Below are 16,953 nucleotides of genomic sequence, written 5' to 3' on the forward strand. Positions count from 1 at the left end.
CTTGTGGTTGCCAACTCTGCACATTAAGTCAAGTGAGATACTCCTACCATAACAAAATGACAGTTACTATTCCTTTAAATGGTTGAATGCATACAGTATAGGCTCTTATTTTTTGTATCGCTATCATATAGTTTGTGCATTATACAATTTTCTGCAGTGCAAAAACAAGATCAGTGCATGTGCATGCAATATGTATATATATATATATATATAAAATATAAGCACATGCTATAGCTGACAAGAGTTGGCAAGCTTTTTAACTCTCTCAGTTGCATGCCAATTGCTTTGCAAAAGGGAAGGAAGACTATTCAATTGATCTGCTATCACTTAGGATGCGGTCAGATCATTTCTTTGGTAATGAGCAGTACAGATGGAGGTCAGGCCCAAAACACAGTCTCAGCTATTTAACGCTGTTAAAGGCCTCGTCCAAGACGCCGACCAAGTTAGTTTCCATGTATCTTTCTCACATTTCCCACTGCCACTCATTATTAATAAAATGTTCAATACAGAGGCTCTTTGAAACAACTTAGGCCACAAGAATTGATTCTATATGAAGCAAATCCAATCATGGTAATGTATGATAATTTATTCCTATACTATAAATTAGAGTAGACTTTCCTTTGATGTTTCATAAGATCTGTCACCTAATTAACGAGTACTGAAATGAAAATCTCACAAAACCAGCTTAAGGTCTCCCAGTATTAACTATGAAAGCCTTCAAGGCACATCTCACTAGCAACTGACAGCTGGAAAGGTCGATCTTCAAGAGAGTTCATGACAGCACAGAAGTGTGTTCTACAAATATACATCGCGAGAATTTACCTCGCTGCTGCAGCATTTCATCTTGCTCTATACAGCTGCCCTCTTGCACAATTACACTTGTCAATCATTTGAACTCAAATGATTTGAACTGGAGAAATGATCTGCCATTGTGCTGAATGGTTGTCAAAAGTACCAATCTATAAGCATATATCGATGAATTTGGAACAGATACAATACTCATTTGCAACAGTAATGGTGCCGACCAGAGCCCATTGAGAGTAAAGAGTTGCATCAACAGAGAGGCCATTTACACCTGGCGTTAACATGCGTTTTCTGCAATCTGATGGCAGAAATGGGTGTCAATCCGCATAAAGTTGCTGTATCCAGATTGAGAGGACACATTGCATTTACACTTGTGTTCAATGTGTACACAATGCATCCCTGACTACCTACGGAGGTGGTCCATCTTCAAAGTGTCTTGGGGGCGTTTACACCTGTACTTTCAAGTGGTAAAGCACAATCTGATTGCAATCTGATGGCAGAAAACACCTGTTAATGCCAGGTGTAAATGGCCTCAGGGTCAAAAACGTGACACACACTGGTCACATGGTTCATGTAGCTCCGATAGTTGCAAGCGGTCCATTTGAATCTATTGTTTTGTATGGGAACAGCAGGCTACTAAGAAGTGTGGCTTTGGGTTTAACAAACAATATGACAAATGATTTAGAGTGTTTTAAATGGGTGAGAATGATTCCTGTAATATTTACTATTTAATATTATGATCAAAAAGCATCTCAAAATAGAAGATTCGAATGATTAAGGCTTAGCACCTAGTAGTCGATGTGCTGCTTTGGCTGCCTGTTCACTGTATTACAACATAATTTCATCATTATTATTAAGATAAGATAACATCCCCAGGTATTAATTGAATAGCAATCCATCAAGATAGTCTCTTCAAGTGCTGTGAAATGACCAACCACTAAGGGGCAGTGAATGATGTTCAGTGCTGTCATTGGAAGTGACTTGTGAGGAGTCTATTCAGTTTATGACCTAAGTAAAATCTTTTCACTGTGGTTCCAAATGTGGTGTTTGATCTCAGACAACTTTTAAATTCTAACATGAAAACAATATAAAAAAAAATCCTGCGTATTGTATCCAAGTTAGAAATTCTAGTATTGTGACAACCCTGGTGGTGAAGAGGGTGAAGATGTGTTTTCATAAAGCTGGAAACAAGTCAAGAAGTGTCTCTATTGATTCCACAGCCTGTAAATAAAACAAGGGCAATGGGTGAAAAGAAACAAACAACACGGGTCAGAAAACACCTGGGGAGGAAAATCAATAGGTTCCCTCACTGGTGGGTCTTCTTTGGTCCGACTATTCTCTGTGGGTTAGGCTGTCTGCAGGCAGGGAAGGAGCGGAGGCCATGGTTAGGCTGCCTGCAGGCAGGGAAGGAGTGGAGGCAATGGTTAGGCTGTCTGCAGGCAGGGAAGGAGTGGAGGCAATGGTTAGGCTGTCTGCAGGCAGGGAAGGAGCGGAGGCCATGGTTAGGCTGTCTGCAGGCAGGGAAGGAGAGGAGGCCATGGTTAGGCTGCCTGCAGGCAGGGAAGGAGTGGAGGCAATGGTTAGGCTGTCTGCAGGCAGGGAAGGAGTGGAGGCCATGGTTAGGCTGTCTGCAGGCAGGGAAGGAGCGGAGGCCATGGTTAGGCTGCCTGCAGGCAGGGAAGGAGTGGAGGCAATGGTTAGGCTGTCTGCAGGCAGGGAAGGAGTGGAGGCAATGGTTAGGCTGTCTGCAGGCAGGGAAGGAGTGGAGGCCATGGTTAGGCTGCCTGCAGGCAGGGAAAGAGTGGAGGCCATGGTTAGGCTGTCTGCAGGCAGGGAAGGAGTGGAGGCCATGGTTAGGCTGCCTGCAGGCAGGGAAAGAGTGGAGGCCATGGTTAGGCTGCCTGCAGGCAGGGAAAGAGTGGAGGCCATGGTTAGGCTGCCTGCAGGGTTCCATGTCGCTGTTCCGACCTCTCGCTGTTCCGACCTCCCCTCTCCCAGCCCCCATGCCTAAACCTAATCTCCCCCAGACCCTAACCCAAAACCTAACCTCTCCCACCCCGACGCCTAAACCTAAGGTCGGCATTGCGAGTGGTCGGCATAGCGGGTGGACACCGCCTGCAGGCAGGGAAGGAGTGGAGGCCATGGTTAGGCTGCCTGCAGGCAGGGAAAGAGTGGAGGCCATGGTTAGGCTGCCTGCAGGCAGGGAAGGAGTGGAGGCCATGGTTAGGCTGTCTGCAGGCAGGGAAGGAGTGGAGGCCATGGTTAGGCTGTCTGCAGGCAGGGAATGAGTGGAGGCCATGGTTAGGCTGCCTGCAGGCAGGGAAGGAGTGGAGGCCATGGTTAGGCTGCCTGCAGGAAGGGAAGGAGTGGAGGCCATGGTTAGGCTGTCTGCAGGCAGGGAAGGAGTGGAGGCCATGGTTAGGCTGTCTGCAGGCAGGGAAGGAGTGGAGGCCATGGTTAGGCTGTCTGCAGGCAGGGAAGGAGTGGAGGCCATGGTTAGGCTGCCTGCAGGCAGGGAAAGGGTGGAGGCCATGGTTAGGCTGTCTGCAGGTAGGGAAGGAGTGGAGACCATGGTTAGGCTGCCTGCAGGCAGGGAAGGAGTGGAGGCCATGGTCAAACTCCACTTGATTAGTGGCAGTTTAACACACACACACACACACACACACAGCTGTGGCTCAGGAGGTACAGCGGGTCGTCCACTAACCAGAAGGTCGGTGGTTCAATCCCTTGCTCCTCCAATCTGCTTGTCGAAGTGTCGTTGGGCAAGATACAGAACCCCAAATTGCTCCCGATGGTTGTGCCAGCACCCTGCGTGTATGGTAGCTTGCTGCCATTTGTGTGTGTGTGTGTGTGTGTGTGTGTGTGTGTGTGTGTGTGTGTGTGTGTGTGTGTGTGTGTGTGTGTGTGTGTGTGTGAGAGAATGTAGGCATTATTTTAAAAGCGCTTTGAGTGGTCGGGTGACTAGAAAAGTAGCGAAAACGCTATATAATTGCAGTCCATTTACCATCTCTCTCTCTCTCTCTCAATTGTCAACTGTCAAAGCCAGAAAAATAATGGCACCGTAACCCCGGCGTTACGTTTCAGATTTTTTGCTGTTCTGTCATTTATGTGATAATTAGGTAGTTAATTCTGAACAATGCTGTTCATGCTACATACCAAATGAACCGGCTGAATCTTGCGCATGGAACCATGTCTTCCTTTTTCAGATCAGATCAACACAGCAGAAGTTATAGCTGTCTTTGTACAAAGACAAAAACAACATTTCAGATTATTGGGCTTTTTATAATGGCTTTTTGGAAATCCGCCTAGGTATCTCCCTACAAAAACCAGTGCCAAATACTGATGTTTTGGTATTTTTTCATCTTCTTTGAGTTGGGATGTGGTAAGGCCTGTGGCTATGTCTCCATTGGGTTTCTAGCCATAAATACAACAACCACAGGTAACTGTTTACACTCTAAAAGTGTTTTTTATTCTAGGCGAGAATCAACCACTGTGTTTGAGCTGGTGTTACTCAGGGTCAGTAAAACATAGTCATTCTGACACTTGGAACAGAAACTTCAAAGTCTTACCTTTCAGAAAAGGTCAGGCAGTTGTCTGTAACCCTAGCGGTTCAGCCACAGTAAAGCATTTTAATTTGGGTATGTCGTTTTCACCATTTTCTTCAGAAATAGGTGGCTTTAGAAGAGGACACACACACACACACACACACACAAAACAATGTATACGTCACATCATGATTGAATCCCTGTACAATCCAACACCATTGGTCAGTACAACAGAGAGAGTCTTTATTATATGTATGGGGAAACGCATCTTAATCAGCTTGTGGACATCATCATCTCTGTGGAGAAATGACATCATCTTGAGAGGCAAACATATTTAACGGTCCCGTTTTGGATGTGTCATGTGATGTATTTGCTGTGGCGCGGTTGAGGTCGGCGTGTTATGGACGCTCCCTGTCTCTCTCTCCTCTGTGCTGCGGTTGAGGTCGGCGTGTTGTGGACGCTCCCTAGCTCCCTCCTCCTTGTTCCAGCTTAGCGGGCAGTAAGGAATGCTGCCTGCTGCCCTCCATTTCCTATTAGCTCTTTTATTTCACGGGGAATTTGCTTCCTGCCTGCTGTAATTGGTATGTAGGCACCTCCTGATGTGGGCATTACCACTTTTAATACAATCTTTTACGCAGGTGAGAATGTGCATATATTACCCTTTCAGCAGCACATTATTTGATTGTCATTCTCAATTATTTACCGATACACTGTGTGAAACAAAGTGAAACATTGTGGCTAATGTTATTAGCAGTGTTGGGGGTAACTCATTACAAAAGTAATATATTACATGTAATATATTACTTTTAGCAGTAATTCAGTAATATAACTTATTACAATAGGATTTCAGTAATATTATACCAGTTACTTTGTCAAGTAACACAGGTTACAAATTGATTTACATTTTCTTTGATCAAAAGCACATATTTAAATAAAGATATAATCATTTCCTAATCAAATCGTGTGTTTTTATGCAAATAACCACTATAGATGAGAATAACAAAGGAAAAAGATAACATTTTGAATTTTGGACGGTTTACACTGACTTCAAGACGGTTGAAATTGTTTTTCGGGATGGTTCCGGGGCGGCGATGCCATTCTGCTACTGCTGTTATTACAGTGAAAGTAATGCAAACGTAGTGTGATAAGTAACAAGTTACTCTACACAGACAGTAATATTGTAAAGTAACTTATTACTTTCAAATGAAAGTAACTATAGTAGTAATATGTAGTATATTACATTCTGAAAGTAACTTGCCCAACACTGGACTTATTAGCTGGCTACTTGTGGGTCTTTGAACTGTATCCGCACCCTAACTGCACAGACTCAAAACCTGGCATCACTTTTTCCAGAAAAAGTTTCTCCAAAAACATGGACCGGCTCCATAACAGCAGGATGCTTTGCTTGTTACACTAATCCGACGATTTCTTTAATTTACTGAATGTCAGTGCTGTTGAAATATAACCACGAACACGAGCTGTAATGAAAACCAGCACATTGTGTTGTTAGCCCGGAAAAATGTCTTCTGGAGACTCTCTTGTCCCTGAAGATCCCATGTCCATGTGTCAACGCTGGCCCCGAATTCACAAAACAATTTGGAGATTTGTTTTTATTACTTCCAGTAACAGACAGGCCACATGCAGCGTACAGTTTAATAAAGGCTATTTGTTCGTGTTTGGGAGAGAAAGAGATAATTAAGTAATTAAGTCAGCGCTGCCCTTTTAATTCATAATATTGCTTGGGTTTGGTTACTGCAAATTGCTCGTCAACTCTGTGTTTAGAATTCCACACGCAGGCGGTACTGAATGGTGCAGTCGCAATAAGCCCTTTCTCCAGCAGAGGCCAAAAACCCGGGTGCCATAATGATATTCATTTTCATACAGGAGAACATTCTAATAGGCAATTAAGATGATCAAGCCTGCCAAAGCTACACGTGAAGAACGGAGTCCTGGTGCCAGCGCTTACGTGGCCTCCTTCCTCCTCTGGCCCGGGCTTTGTCTTATGTGTGTGCAGAAGAAGGAGCAGGGAGGGGAAAAGGCTCCAAAAGCACAATATAATTGAACTTTCCACATTATTCCTTGCTAATATGTGCTGCCACTTGGTCTCATTAGTGGAATGATGTGCTCTCCCGTTCTGGAATGAACTCTTTGCCCGAGTAATTAAGGCTCCTAAAGTTTCTAGTCCTTTGTTTAAAGGATTCGTCCTTGTGCTCTCCATGGCCCATCAGCTGCCTAATTAGCAGGGTCTTTGTGTGATTAAAAATTCTCACAGAGATTCCATTGGATATTTTCTTCTTCTCCTCTCTTAATGAGTGTTTGTGGACAGCTGGGAACGGGCGCCGGCTCCCTCCTCAGAGGACCTCCTGTGCATCGGGCCAGACCTCTGTCAGGGCCCAAGAGTGAGAGCTGTCATTTCCGTAATGTGCATGGAAATTGGTCAAAAACCTACCCCCGGCGCCCCCCGCAGGAATGGAAATGCCTTGAAATATAAATGAGGATGAATATTCATATTTTTTTTTCCGACTTCAGTAAAAAAAAAAAAAAAAAAAAAAGGGAAATGCTGAGTATTAATATACATGTCTGTCAGTTAAATCAGCGCTAGGAACTTGTTCTGCTATCTGCCCATTTATGCAGGACCTTGGCTTCATTTGCTATTATCCTCAGGTTCTTTTTCTCCCTAAAGTTGGGGTCACGCTCTCCACTGAGAATTGCACATTGGAGGCTTTCCTTTTGTAACAACTCCCCCACTTAGTGAGTGTGTGTAAGGGAGAGACAGAGAGAGAGAGAGAGAGAGAGAGGGCCCTGAAAGAGCCAGAAAGGCACTTAATGAAGCCCACTCGGAAGTAAGGGAAGCAGGGGTCAAACCCAAATGAAAGGAACAAGGCAGGCAATGTGTGCAGTTGGAGGATAGCAGAAATCCAGAGGGAGAAAAAGGAGGAACGATGGGAGAAAAGGCCTGGAGAAGAAATATTCCACATTGGTTTAGCTGCCTGGGACAGATGCCCTTCAGCCTCGCAGCGGTTTCCCCACCTCCCCTCTGTCTTAATTTGACTCCTTTTGCAAAGTGATGAGGAAGAAGAGATGTTCATGTACTTGTCCGTACAATACCCTGGATCTATGTCTCAACAATGAGCTGAATTTGTTTTACCCAACGGTTCATATGTCTGAAACAAACACTGGCCCATTCTGAGGTAAGAGGATGGCCTTCACAGGCAGATTTTGTGTGGGTCCGTCGTGCTTTGGTAAGGCCAGAGGCAGAGAGAAAATCAAAGTGACGATAAGGACGTGGTCTGCACAAGGAGAAACTGTTGAACCAAGCGGTTCTGCTGAAGTTTAATTACAAAGTGGAGCGATGGATAGATTTCTTAAAACATCATTATAAACAGAGACAGGCAATAATGAGCTGCGTGGCTGATTATAGTTCTATTTAAAGACCCGGAATCTCCAGAGAAAACAGCGAGTGATAGGACATCTTACAGAACAATTTACACCTGAAAAGGGCACGTTTAGCCTTGGAAATAAGAATCCATTGAAATTCTGCAGGAACAAAAGGAAATGAAAATGATTTCTTGCCCCTTTTCAGTACGATTTTCATAAGCAGTGCGGATGTACTGAAGATAAGTGCCGGCGGTGAAGGTTAAAGAGATGAGATTGATTATCAAATAATAAATCAGCGCAGTGATGATTTCATTTGCTGGGTTTATGTGCTGTATTTGTTGATGTAGACTGTGTTTTTGACTCTGATATTCTGTCTCCTCGCTGTCTTCTGATATGCAGTTTGCCTGTTTTGATCTACCAATCTTTTGATGTTCTAATTCTCATTCTCACAACACCCTCATATTATTCAGGTGTTTTTTTTTCTCTCCGTCCATGTACCTGTAGACTTCCCCATAGGAATAATTCCAGAGCTAAAAGTTCCCCCCTATTTGGATGGAGTTAAATTTCCCTACGTGGGCCTTTGGGTAATTTGTTTGTTTTTAATTAAAATCTAATGTAGCTTTCTCAGGGCCTGACAAGCTCTGCCCAGTGACTGGGGGTTATTTAATAAGCTGCAGTGCTAAAGGTTGTTTCATTAGGTGTGAAAAGGGCTGATAACTCAATAGCTAACGGCCAAAGATCCTCTCTGTGTCGCTTTCCTGCCTCTCTTTAATCTGTTCTTCATTCTGTCTGGCATGCTGTTGCAGTACAGGGGGCTTCACAAAACGGAAAAGACATTCATCACCATCGGGCCTCCAACAAACCAGACCAGGGTGACAGAGCGAGCCGAGGAAGGAGACGCCTCCCACTGCAGAGCGCCGCCGCTGCAACACCTTGTGTGTACGGTCTGTTTGCTCCTCTCTACATTTCATATGCTGTAGACTACTTGTATGAGTATAGTCCTTTGGTCAAGAGATCAGGAGTTGGTAGCATCCCAGCAGCTCACTGGCCTGCGGAAAACTACAAGAAGCCCTGCACCAATCACATTCATTAGCTTACAGCAGCAAGTTCCACCCATTTACTTTTTTAAATTGTAAACTCTTAATCTAATGCAATAATTATAGCAACGCCATAAAGCTATAGGTTCTAGTCCAACAGGACATAGGTGGCAAGAGGCACATTACCAGATAGCTGTAAGGTTTTCTGCGATGTTGATTCATATTGGACTTCAGCGATCAAGTTTAAGATTTGTTTTCAGAAGTTATGAATATACAGGGCATAGCATAAAAAAAAACTATTTTGGATTAGGTAAGTATTTATAGTCGTATTTTGAATACTTAACGACTGTATGCTAAAGCGTTAGCATGTGCACCAGACACGGAGAGGATTTTGGTAATCGTCTTGTTGGGTAAGGTGACCAACAGGCCAAACTTTAAAAAAAAAAACATCCGTGTAGTCAAACTTAAGTCTTTAATCTGGAAGATGGAGGCCTAAAGAACATGATTAACAAATGAAATCTCAAGCTCCTGAGATATTGAACTGGGTTTTTATACGAAAAGCTGGCCTGCATGGCACGTCCTGGCCTGCATGTCCTGGCCTGCATGGCGCGTCCTGGCCTGCATGTCCTGGCCTGCATGGCACGTCCTGGCCTGCATGGCGCGCCCTGGCATGGCAGCCCAGCATGGCTGGGATTTGCATTTCCATACAACAGGGCTTCCAGCTTGAAGGTGTGTCTTTAACTGATGACGCGATGGTCTTTAGTCACAAACCACAAAGCAGCAGCATCATCGGCTGTGTGACTGTAAAGCCCAATTTATACTTGGTCTGTCGACACTTTCAAGCGTCGCCGAGAAGTGTTTCCTACCTAGTGAAATTTCTTATGTCGCTGACTATGTCATATAGTGTCGCGCAAGTGTGATTGGCTATATACAGTAGAAGGCACGCGCGCTTGACTTCCTTGTTTTGGTTCTCGCTGTATTGAAATCGATTGAAATGAATATGAAAATGTGTCCCCGCTATTTCTATCGGCCTGTCCTGGATGTATGACTTCGTGAAAATCACAAAGAACACCGTGACCAACTTCCCAGAGAGAGAGAGGAGGTGAGTTGTGTTATGCTGCAGTCGAACGTTATATCAGATTGCAGGGACAGCGCTGTTTATGTCCAACGTGGTTAACCATAAATGCAACACCATGGGCGACAGTTTATTTTTTTTGTCTGCGACCATGTGTTGAGCGACACTTTCCAATAAGTAGATAAATTAGGCTTAACTAGTCACTAATGGGCAAAAGTCGCGGCTGAAATGGTTGGTAAACATTGCATTTCCTATAAGTTCTTCTTCACAATAAAGGCCTTCCGCTAGTTTGTCGGTGGATTTATTTTGTTATTATTAGCAGCAGCAGCAGCAGCAGCAGGAAATGTTATTTATTAGCTCAGCAGTAACATACATGTAACATGGCTCAGAGTAAAATAAAGCAGATATCTGAATTGAATGTTACACCAACAAACGGAAACACAGGAGCGAAAGCTTCAAACCACAGAGGTTCAGTTAGGAGCTACATAATTAGTGAGAGCTAAACACACAGAAGCTTTTCAAAACGCCTTTCTCTGTGCTCCCTCCACTCCCAGACAGGCATGAGAGTTTCACATCGCAACACAGCTGTTTGAGGTGGAGAAGGCGGGTCGTCGCGGGTTGGCTGCGGTTGGCGAGACGTCACCGCAGCCCACTTGGAGGCGGGTTCGGCGCGCTTTGGCCCCACTCCGCGGAGTAGGTCCATCTCGAGTGCGTCACGGCTTGGCACGTAAGAAATTGTAATGGAAATAGTCATGGAAATGTAATGGAAATCTTCTGCTTCTACTGAGCAAGAAGACACAGTAGGCTACAGGGCTTTGAGATGATGTTTTTTGACTATTTTCACTATTCTCCTCTCGGAAGTCAACAGACAAATTTATCTCAAATGATCTCTATGCTGATATGCATTGCGTAATAACAAGTTTAACAACATTAATTTAATCCTTTCATAATTCATGTAGTCAACCATGGATCATGAATCACTATGACCCAAAGTACCAATCACCAAGTACCTAGCATGGGTTGCAATCAACCGCGTTAAAACATTTGCACTTTTTTTTAAGGACGAAGGTTATCTAAGTTTGAAAATGAACTATTTCCCCTATTTTACAGAGTTTCAATAACTGCTGAGTGCACTGCTTGACCTGGATTGTTATTGTGAACTTTGTGATGCCTTTACTATTGTTTTGTTACTGCTGAGTGTTTGCAGATCATGTATAAATAATAAGCCATAAACAGAAGATCTGTAATGCAAGGTAGGCCATAACAGTATCAGTATCACTGGTGGTCTGCTGGGTTGCTTGGCTATGCTGAGGCAGTGTAGCACAGTGTGGTTCTCAAAGTGGGGTCCAGGGACCCCCAGAGGTCCTTGAGGGGGTTCCAGGGGGTCCAAAAGGAGGATCATTGATCTTCACTAGTACTGTTTGACTACACTGTAATTCCATCCAGAACACAATGGCAGAATGTATGACTATTTTGGTCATGTGTTTCATACACTTTCTGTAATAAAACATCTAGAAGCAAAATCTTATCAGATGGGGGACCCTCATACAATGTCTTCTCAAATGGGGGTCCGTGGTCTAATTTGTGTCAGGTTATGGGGTTCTTGATGTGAAAAAGTTTGAGAACCACTTGGTGTAGCAGCCTACTGGGCATATCATTAACGTAAGAATCCACCATTAGAGGTGTACAATGCTGTCTGTTTTTTTATTCCACCTTCAAAATCTGACAGGCCAAGTACATTGCAGGCCCTCTTTTTTCATCCTGAATAGATCCTAATTTGCTGCCAGAGTTGAGTGCTCCCCCTCCCTCCCTCCCTCTCTCTCCCCCCCTCCCTCCCTCCTTCAGGGAGGACTTCTGAAGCTCTTACAGTAATAAGGCGACAAGTATGCCTTCATGTGTTGAACTACATCAAGCCCACTAATCCTTGTAGAGTGAAGCCGCCCACTGATTTAGATTGTCATTATGTGTTTCATAAATGTTCCACTCTGAGGTTTTATATTCAAAAAATGTGGCGAGGTGGGGGCGGAATGGAAGGTGGGAATGGTCCTTTCATTACCGTTCCTCCCTCTTTATGCAGAGTTTAACAGGGCAGGGTAGATGTGCTCACTCAATGACTCTGTTCCACCTGAGATGAAAGGGCGATTTACATCCGCCGATGATGATGATGATGATGATGATGATGATGATGATGGCTGTGGGAGCCAGCATGGTTTCCTGGCGACCAGGGTTCCCCGCTCACTGTCATTGGACAGGCTTTAAGGAGCACACTGTTAGAGCACGGCACACATTGTGACCATCACACCTAATTGACCAGAGGGGCTAAGCTTTTAAGTGAAACAGAAGTGCATAACAGCCGAAGAAATGAAGCTCGTCCCGCCACATTACCAGACGGATGTGACCGCACAGAGTCAGACCGAGCAGGTCACCGCTTTACAAGTCTGAAGCTATATTATTGTCCAATATGAGACAGACTGCTTGAACTTTAAATGTGTAAACTAAAATGAGACTGGACCAATCTTGATGAATGTAAAGCCCGGAGGCATGGCTTCTCCTTGCCCTGCTCGTTCTCTTATTTCACTTATTTCACTCTTTGCACACAGAGTTGATAAGTTGATTGCTGATAACTCTTATTCATTTCAATGAGTAACCCAATTAAAAATGGAGTTTTATCTAATTTGATAGTTGGACATAATTTGCAGTTTAAACTGAAAATTCTCAGTTAATAGTGTGGTATATTTAATTTCCCACTTTTTTCTGGAATATTGGATTAGCAGGGTTTAAACTTTGTCTTCCAATTGCACAATTCTGTTGGGCTATTTTAATTAGCCAGTTTTGCTGCTCAGAGAGGTGCATATACGGCAATATCACATATCCCAGAAAATAATTGAATAATTAAACTAAATGTACAATTAAAGCAGTGATTTCTTAAGCAGCTACATTAGTACCACTTGTCCTGAAAAGTGCCTGTTGGAAAAACCTAGTGTAAATGCACAAACAATATTTGGTCACTTGCAGTGGTTTTGCAGCTAGTACCCAGCTTTGTAGCAAACTTGACATGAGAAAATGGAGCCAGTGAAGCAGGCTCCTCTATTTTTCATGAATAAGGTCACTTATCAGTGAATGTAATGTCACCAAGTTCTCTTCATCAATTCAATAACAGCGTGAAAGTGAAGGAAAAAAAATAGTTGGGTCATTTCTTTGTAATACACCCCTGGGCTTTTTATTATGACTTCATTTCCCCTTGTAATATTGGAACGTCTCTATAATTGTAAAAGTGTAATAGACTCTAATAGAATTTCATTTTGAACCCTGAATGGTCTCTGCCATCTCTGCTCAATTTGAGTAGAATAATGATTTTTAATGTCCACACATGGCTTCCTGTGACCTTATTCAATCTCTGGGCTGATCAGGAAATATATTGATTCAATTACAGCGCTGATGACAAGCGAACAGAGGAGAGGAGGGGAAAAAAGGTCAGCATATATTTGAAAATGTAAATCTTAACAATGTCTTTTGGGTTTGCTGAAAAAAAGCCATTATCAAATGTCATTTGGCTCCAGTGGCATCTAGCCCTCTGCGTTTTTCTCTCACACCAAAGGGAATAGTAAGAATATTTAGGATAGTGGGGTTTTCCATTATCAGGGAATGCAGTATGTTCAGAGCACGGCTATTTTGCTGTTTGCACTGATTGTAGGCTATAATGGCAAACATGTTTCTTTAGCATATAATATCCACAATTGGCCTTTTGGAGACTTATTAATGACCTTGAGGTAAAAGACTTTGAAATGCTTTTGCATGTACAATGCTGTTCTCTTGCTGCAATAAGCTGGTCTCAGTAAATTAGCCTGACAATTTCTGTACTCAAACATTGAACAAAGCTCTCAAATGTATTCATTCTCAAATTACACGCACACCACACCAGGGTTCTACTAATTATTTGTTTGGTCATTAAAAACCCATTAAAATTAAATTGTTCATTTGCATAGCACTGTGTGTTGCATCATAAATTATTAATTGAAAATAAATAAATGAATGCAATTAGAAAAATAAGTAATGTAACATATGCACCTACAGAGATCGTGTGCTTGTCTTTCTTCTGACATTGAGGTTTCGAGGGGAAGTTTTGCTGTGAATACTGTACCACCTCTCCCCTCGGAGAGTGATGTCCAATTGCCTAAATAAAGAAGTTGCAGCAGAAGGGGAGCCTTGTTAAAAGGGCATGGCTGTACATTATGTGAATTCCAAAGAGCCGATTTGAGGTGGTGCTGATGAGAGCAGAGCTGCACACAGCCACAATGGGGATACTGGTCAATTCTCTCTGCAGACAAAAGTGGGAAACATTTTTCTCTCTTCTGCTTTTCATTTTGGCTGATTCACTCCCCCCTCCCCTGCTGCCTGTCATTGTTTGGCTTTGGTCAATTATGAATAAATTGTCTTTTTTCTCTTGCTGACAAATATTTAAGCAATCCAGCCAAAAAAGGGCAATTTCCCTGAACCCACCTCGTTACCCCACATCTGTATGTGTTTTGTGGCTGGATCATCTTGTCTCAGGGCCGAAAGAATATTTCATTTCGTTGCGAAAAAATTACTCAACAACAACACTCCCAACTCCCACGCTTTACTTTGCGTAGGGTTCTCTTGCGGCCGGCGCTGCTGCTGTTACCGATCATGTCACTCTCGTCGTTTTGGTTACTTTATATTCCCACTATTTTCCAGTTCCCAGGATTGGTAAATGTGCGGGCCCTTTTCAAATCAGTTCATTAATGAAATGGGATTGGGAAAGGTTCTGAGCTAATGGATTAGACTGGGGCTGGCTGGTTCAGGCCTTTTACTGGAGGTCACATTTCATTTGCTGCCTATGTCAAGCGACCAGCGGCGGGGGCCTCTGAGGCAATCTAATCAATGTCTGCGTGCCGTAGCCCTCGAATGAATCCATTAAACGTTATGTGGATGCATCCTGCCCAGTGAAGAAAAAAGTCTCCTGATACCGCTGATAGAAATTAGCCATGAATTAAGAGAGAGCCTGGGCTCATTCTGGATGCCAGCCAAAGCAGAGTTAATAGGACATCAGAGCCTCTTGTGTGTTCAATCCCATTTGTTGGCCCGTGGTTTACCAAAGCTCCTCCTCTGCTGCTCCACGCCTGGCGTGAGACCCCCGCACACGCACCACCAAACTTCACTCGTTAAATAAAGTTGTGGGAGGGCTGGAGACTGGGGACAGGCCGGTAATTTAGGCTGGTGTGTGTTGTTGGGGGAGGATGATTTCTGAGGGCCTGAGCTGGGGGCTTGTGATTGCAGTTGGGGTTTTGGATAAGCTTAGTCTGTGGCCAGGGATGGAGCTAAGAGGACTTTAGCGGGACACTGGGGGATGCTCGTCATGTGGGCCCTCTTCAGCACCAACTTCATCTCAGCAAGTCCACTAATCCCACAAATTGATCTTCTGTGTTTTCTGTGTTTAAAGTGGAGGAGCGCCTCTGACCAAAAAACCTCATTGGAAAAGAATGTCTAAAATGGCCAAACCTGTCAGAGGGGAAGGTTGTACTATACTGACATTTTTCAAGCATTTTTTGGACGCACGATCGTTGTTTTCTGTATGCTTGAAAACACACAGCATCATATGAGGTAATTATTGGACATTGACTTTAAAGATTAATAGCCCTTGGCATGCCTGAGTCAGAAACGAAGTAAAAGCTTAGGTTTTGTTTTGTTTGTTCTGAAAATTGAAAAATAAAATGGAGAAAATAAAAGGTTAGGTTTTGTTGTTGTGGAGCTCTGTAAATTTGACTAGAATGTTGTTCAGTACAAACTACGTCCCTCAGTGAGGTTTTCTCTGATTTCCCTCCCAAATGTTTTCCATTTGTTCACCAATTAATCAGATTTGAAAATGGTACTTTTTCAATATAACAGTTTATAATCAGTGGTGTAGACACAATCTATTGTCGGGGGAGACGATATAGGAGCTTTATAATCAGTAATCTTAGACCTGTAATGATGTGATTTATTTTGGAGCAATTTGGGTAATTTTCAGTCTAATATAAATAATTTCCAGCAGACTTGTGATGTACAGATGTTACCTGTTTTAAAGTATTTCCACCGCCTGTCGTAGTTCAGTGAGTTAATGACCTCTTAATGAAAAATTCAAATTGTACCGCTTTAGTTGAGGTCAATGGACAACACTCATGACACGGTTATAAACTAATTTGAAAGTGTAATTGCACTTAATGACATCTTAACGCTTGCTATGTCATGTTTATAACAGGTTATGTTGTCTTGGTTATGTCAAGTTGTCATAACGAAGACATCTCAAACAATGTCAACATTGCATTAACAATGTAATTTACCGAATGACACTTAATGACAACAGTCATAAACATTCATAATGCCTCTTCATGTTCATCATGACAGGTGTCATACATGGTTACAAGTGTCATGTCAGTCGTCATATATGCACCCTCAAGTAAGGTTACTGATTAATCTTGAACATCTTTGAAAAGTTATACGACTGATCTCTGGTGCCTATAATGTAACTCTGGCTCTGCAGAGAGAAACACGCCAGCAAAGAGGAGCTTTTCTCTAGAGAACCAGCTGCCTCATTTGAGCCAGTGTATGCAACCAAGGCACTGACTCACCTTGACCAAAGCAGTGATAACCTCTAAATGAACTGTTTCCACCCAAATCAAGCAGCCAACCAAACGAACACAGCGATGGGCCGCTCAGAGGCACGGCCCCAAACTGCTGAGGAACAGACGCGCATACGTGCTGAACCCACTGGAGGGCCATTACAGCTCAACCGTCCGTTTCGTCAGGGCAGATAAACAACAATTCCCAGAGTCCACCAGTCCTCCGTGGTCCTAATTTACATGAAGTTTTGGCGCATGCGAGTGCTAGAGGTCAGTGTGAGTGTGTATTCACGAACACGCGCCCCTCACGCAAACGCAAGGAGAATGATAAGCAGAATAACGTTCCCGAAAATTCCACTCTCTGTAGGGCGTTCAAAAACCAACTTTCAAAACGCTTGAACGCACAAACGCACCATTGGATGTACACATACCGCTTGCATGCTTCCCAACAACACATACACAAAATTGCATGCACACACACACACAGTTATTCT

The sequence above is a fragment of the Poromitra crassiceps genome, assembly GCF_964638095.1.
Source record: "Poromitra crassiceps genome assembly, chromosome: 14".
Classification (NCBI taxonomy): domain Eukaryota; kingdom Metazoa; phylum Chordata; class Actinopteri; order Beryciformes; family Melamphaidae; genus Poromitra; species Poromitra crassiceps.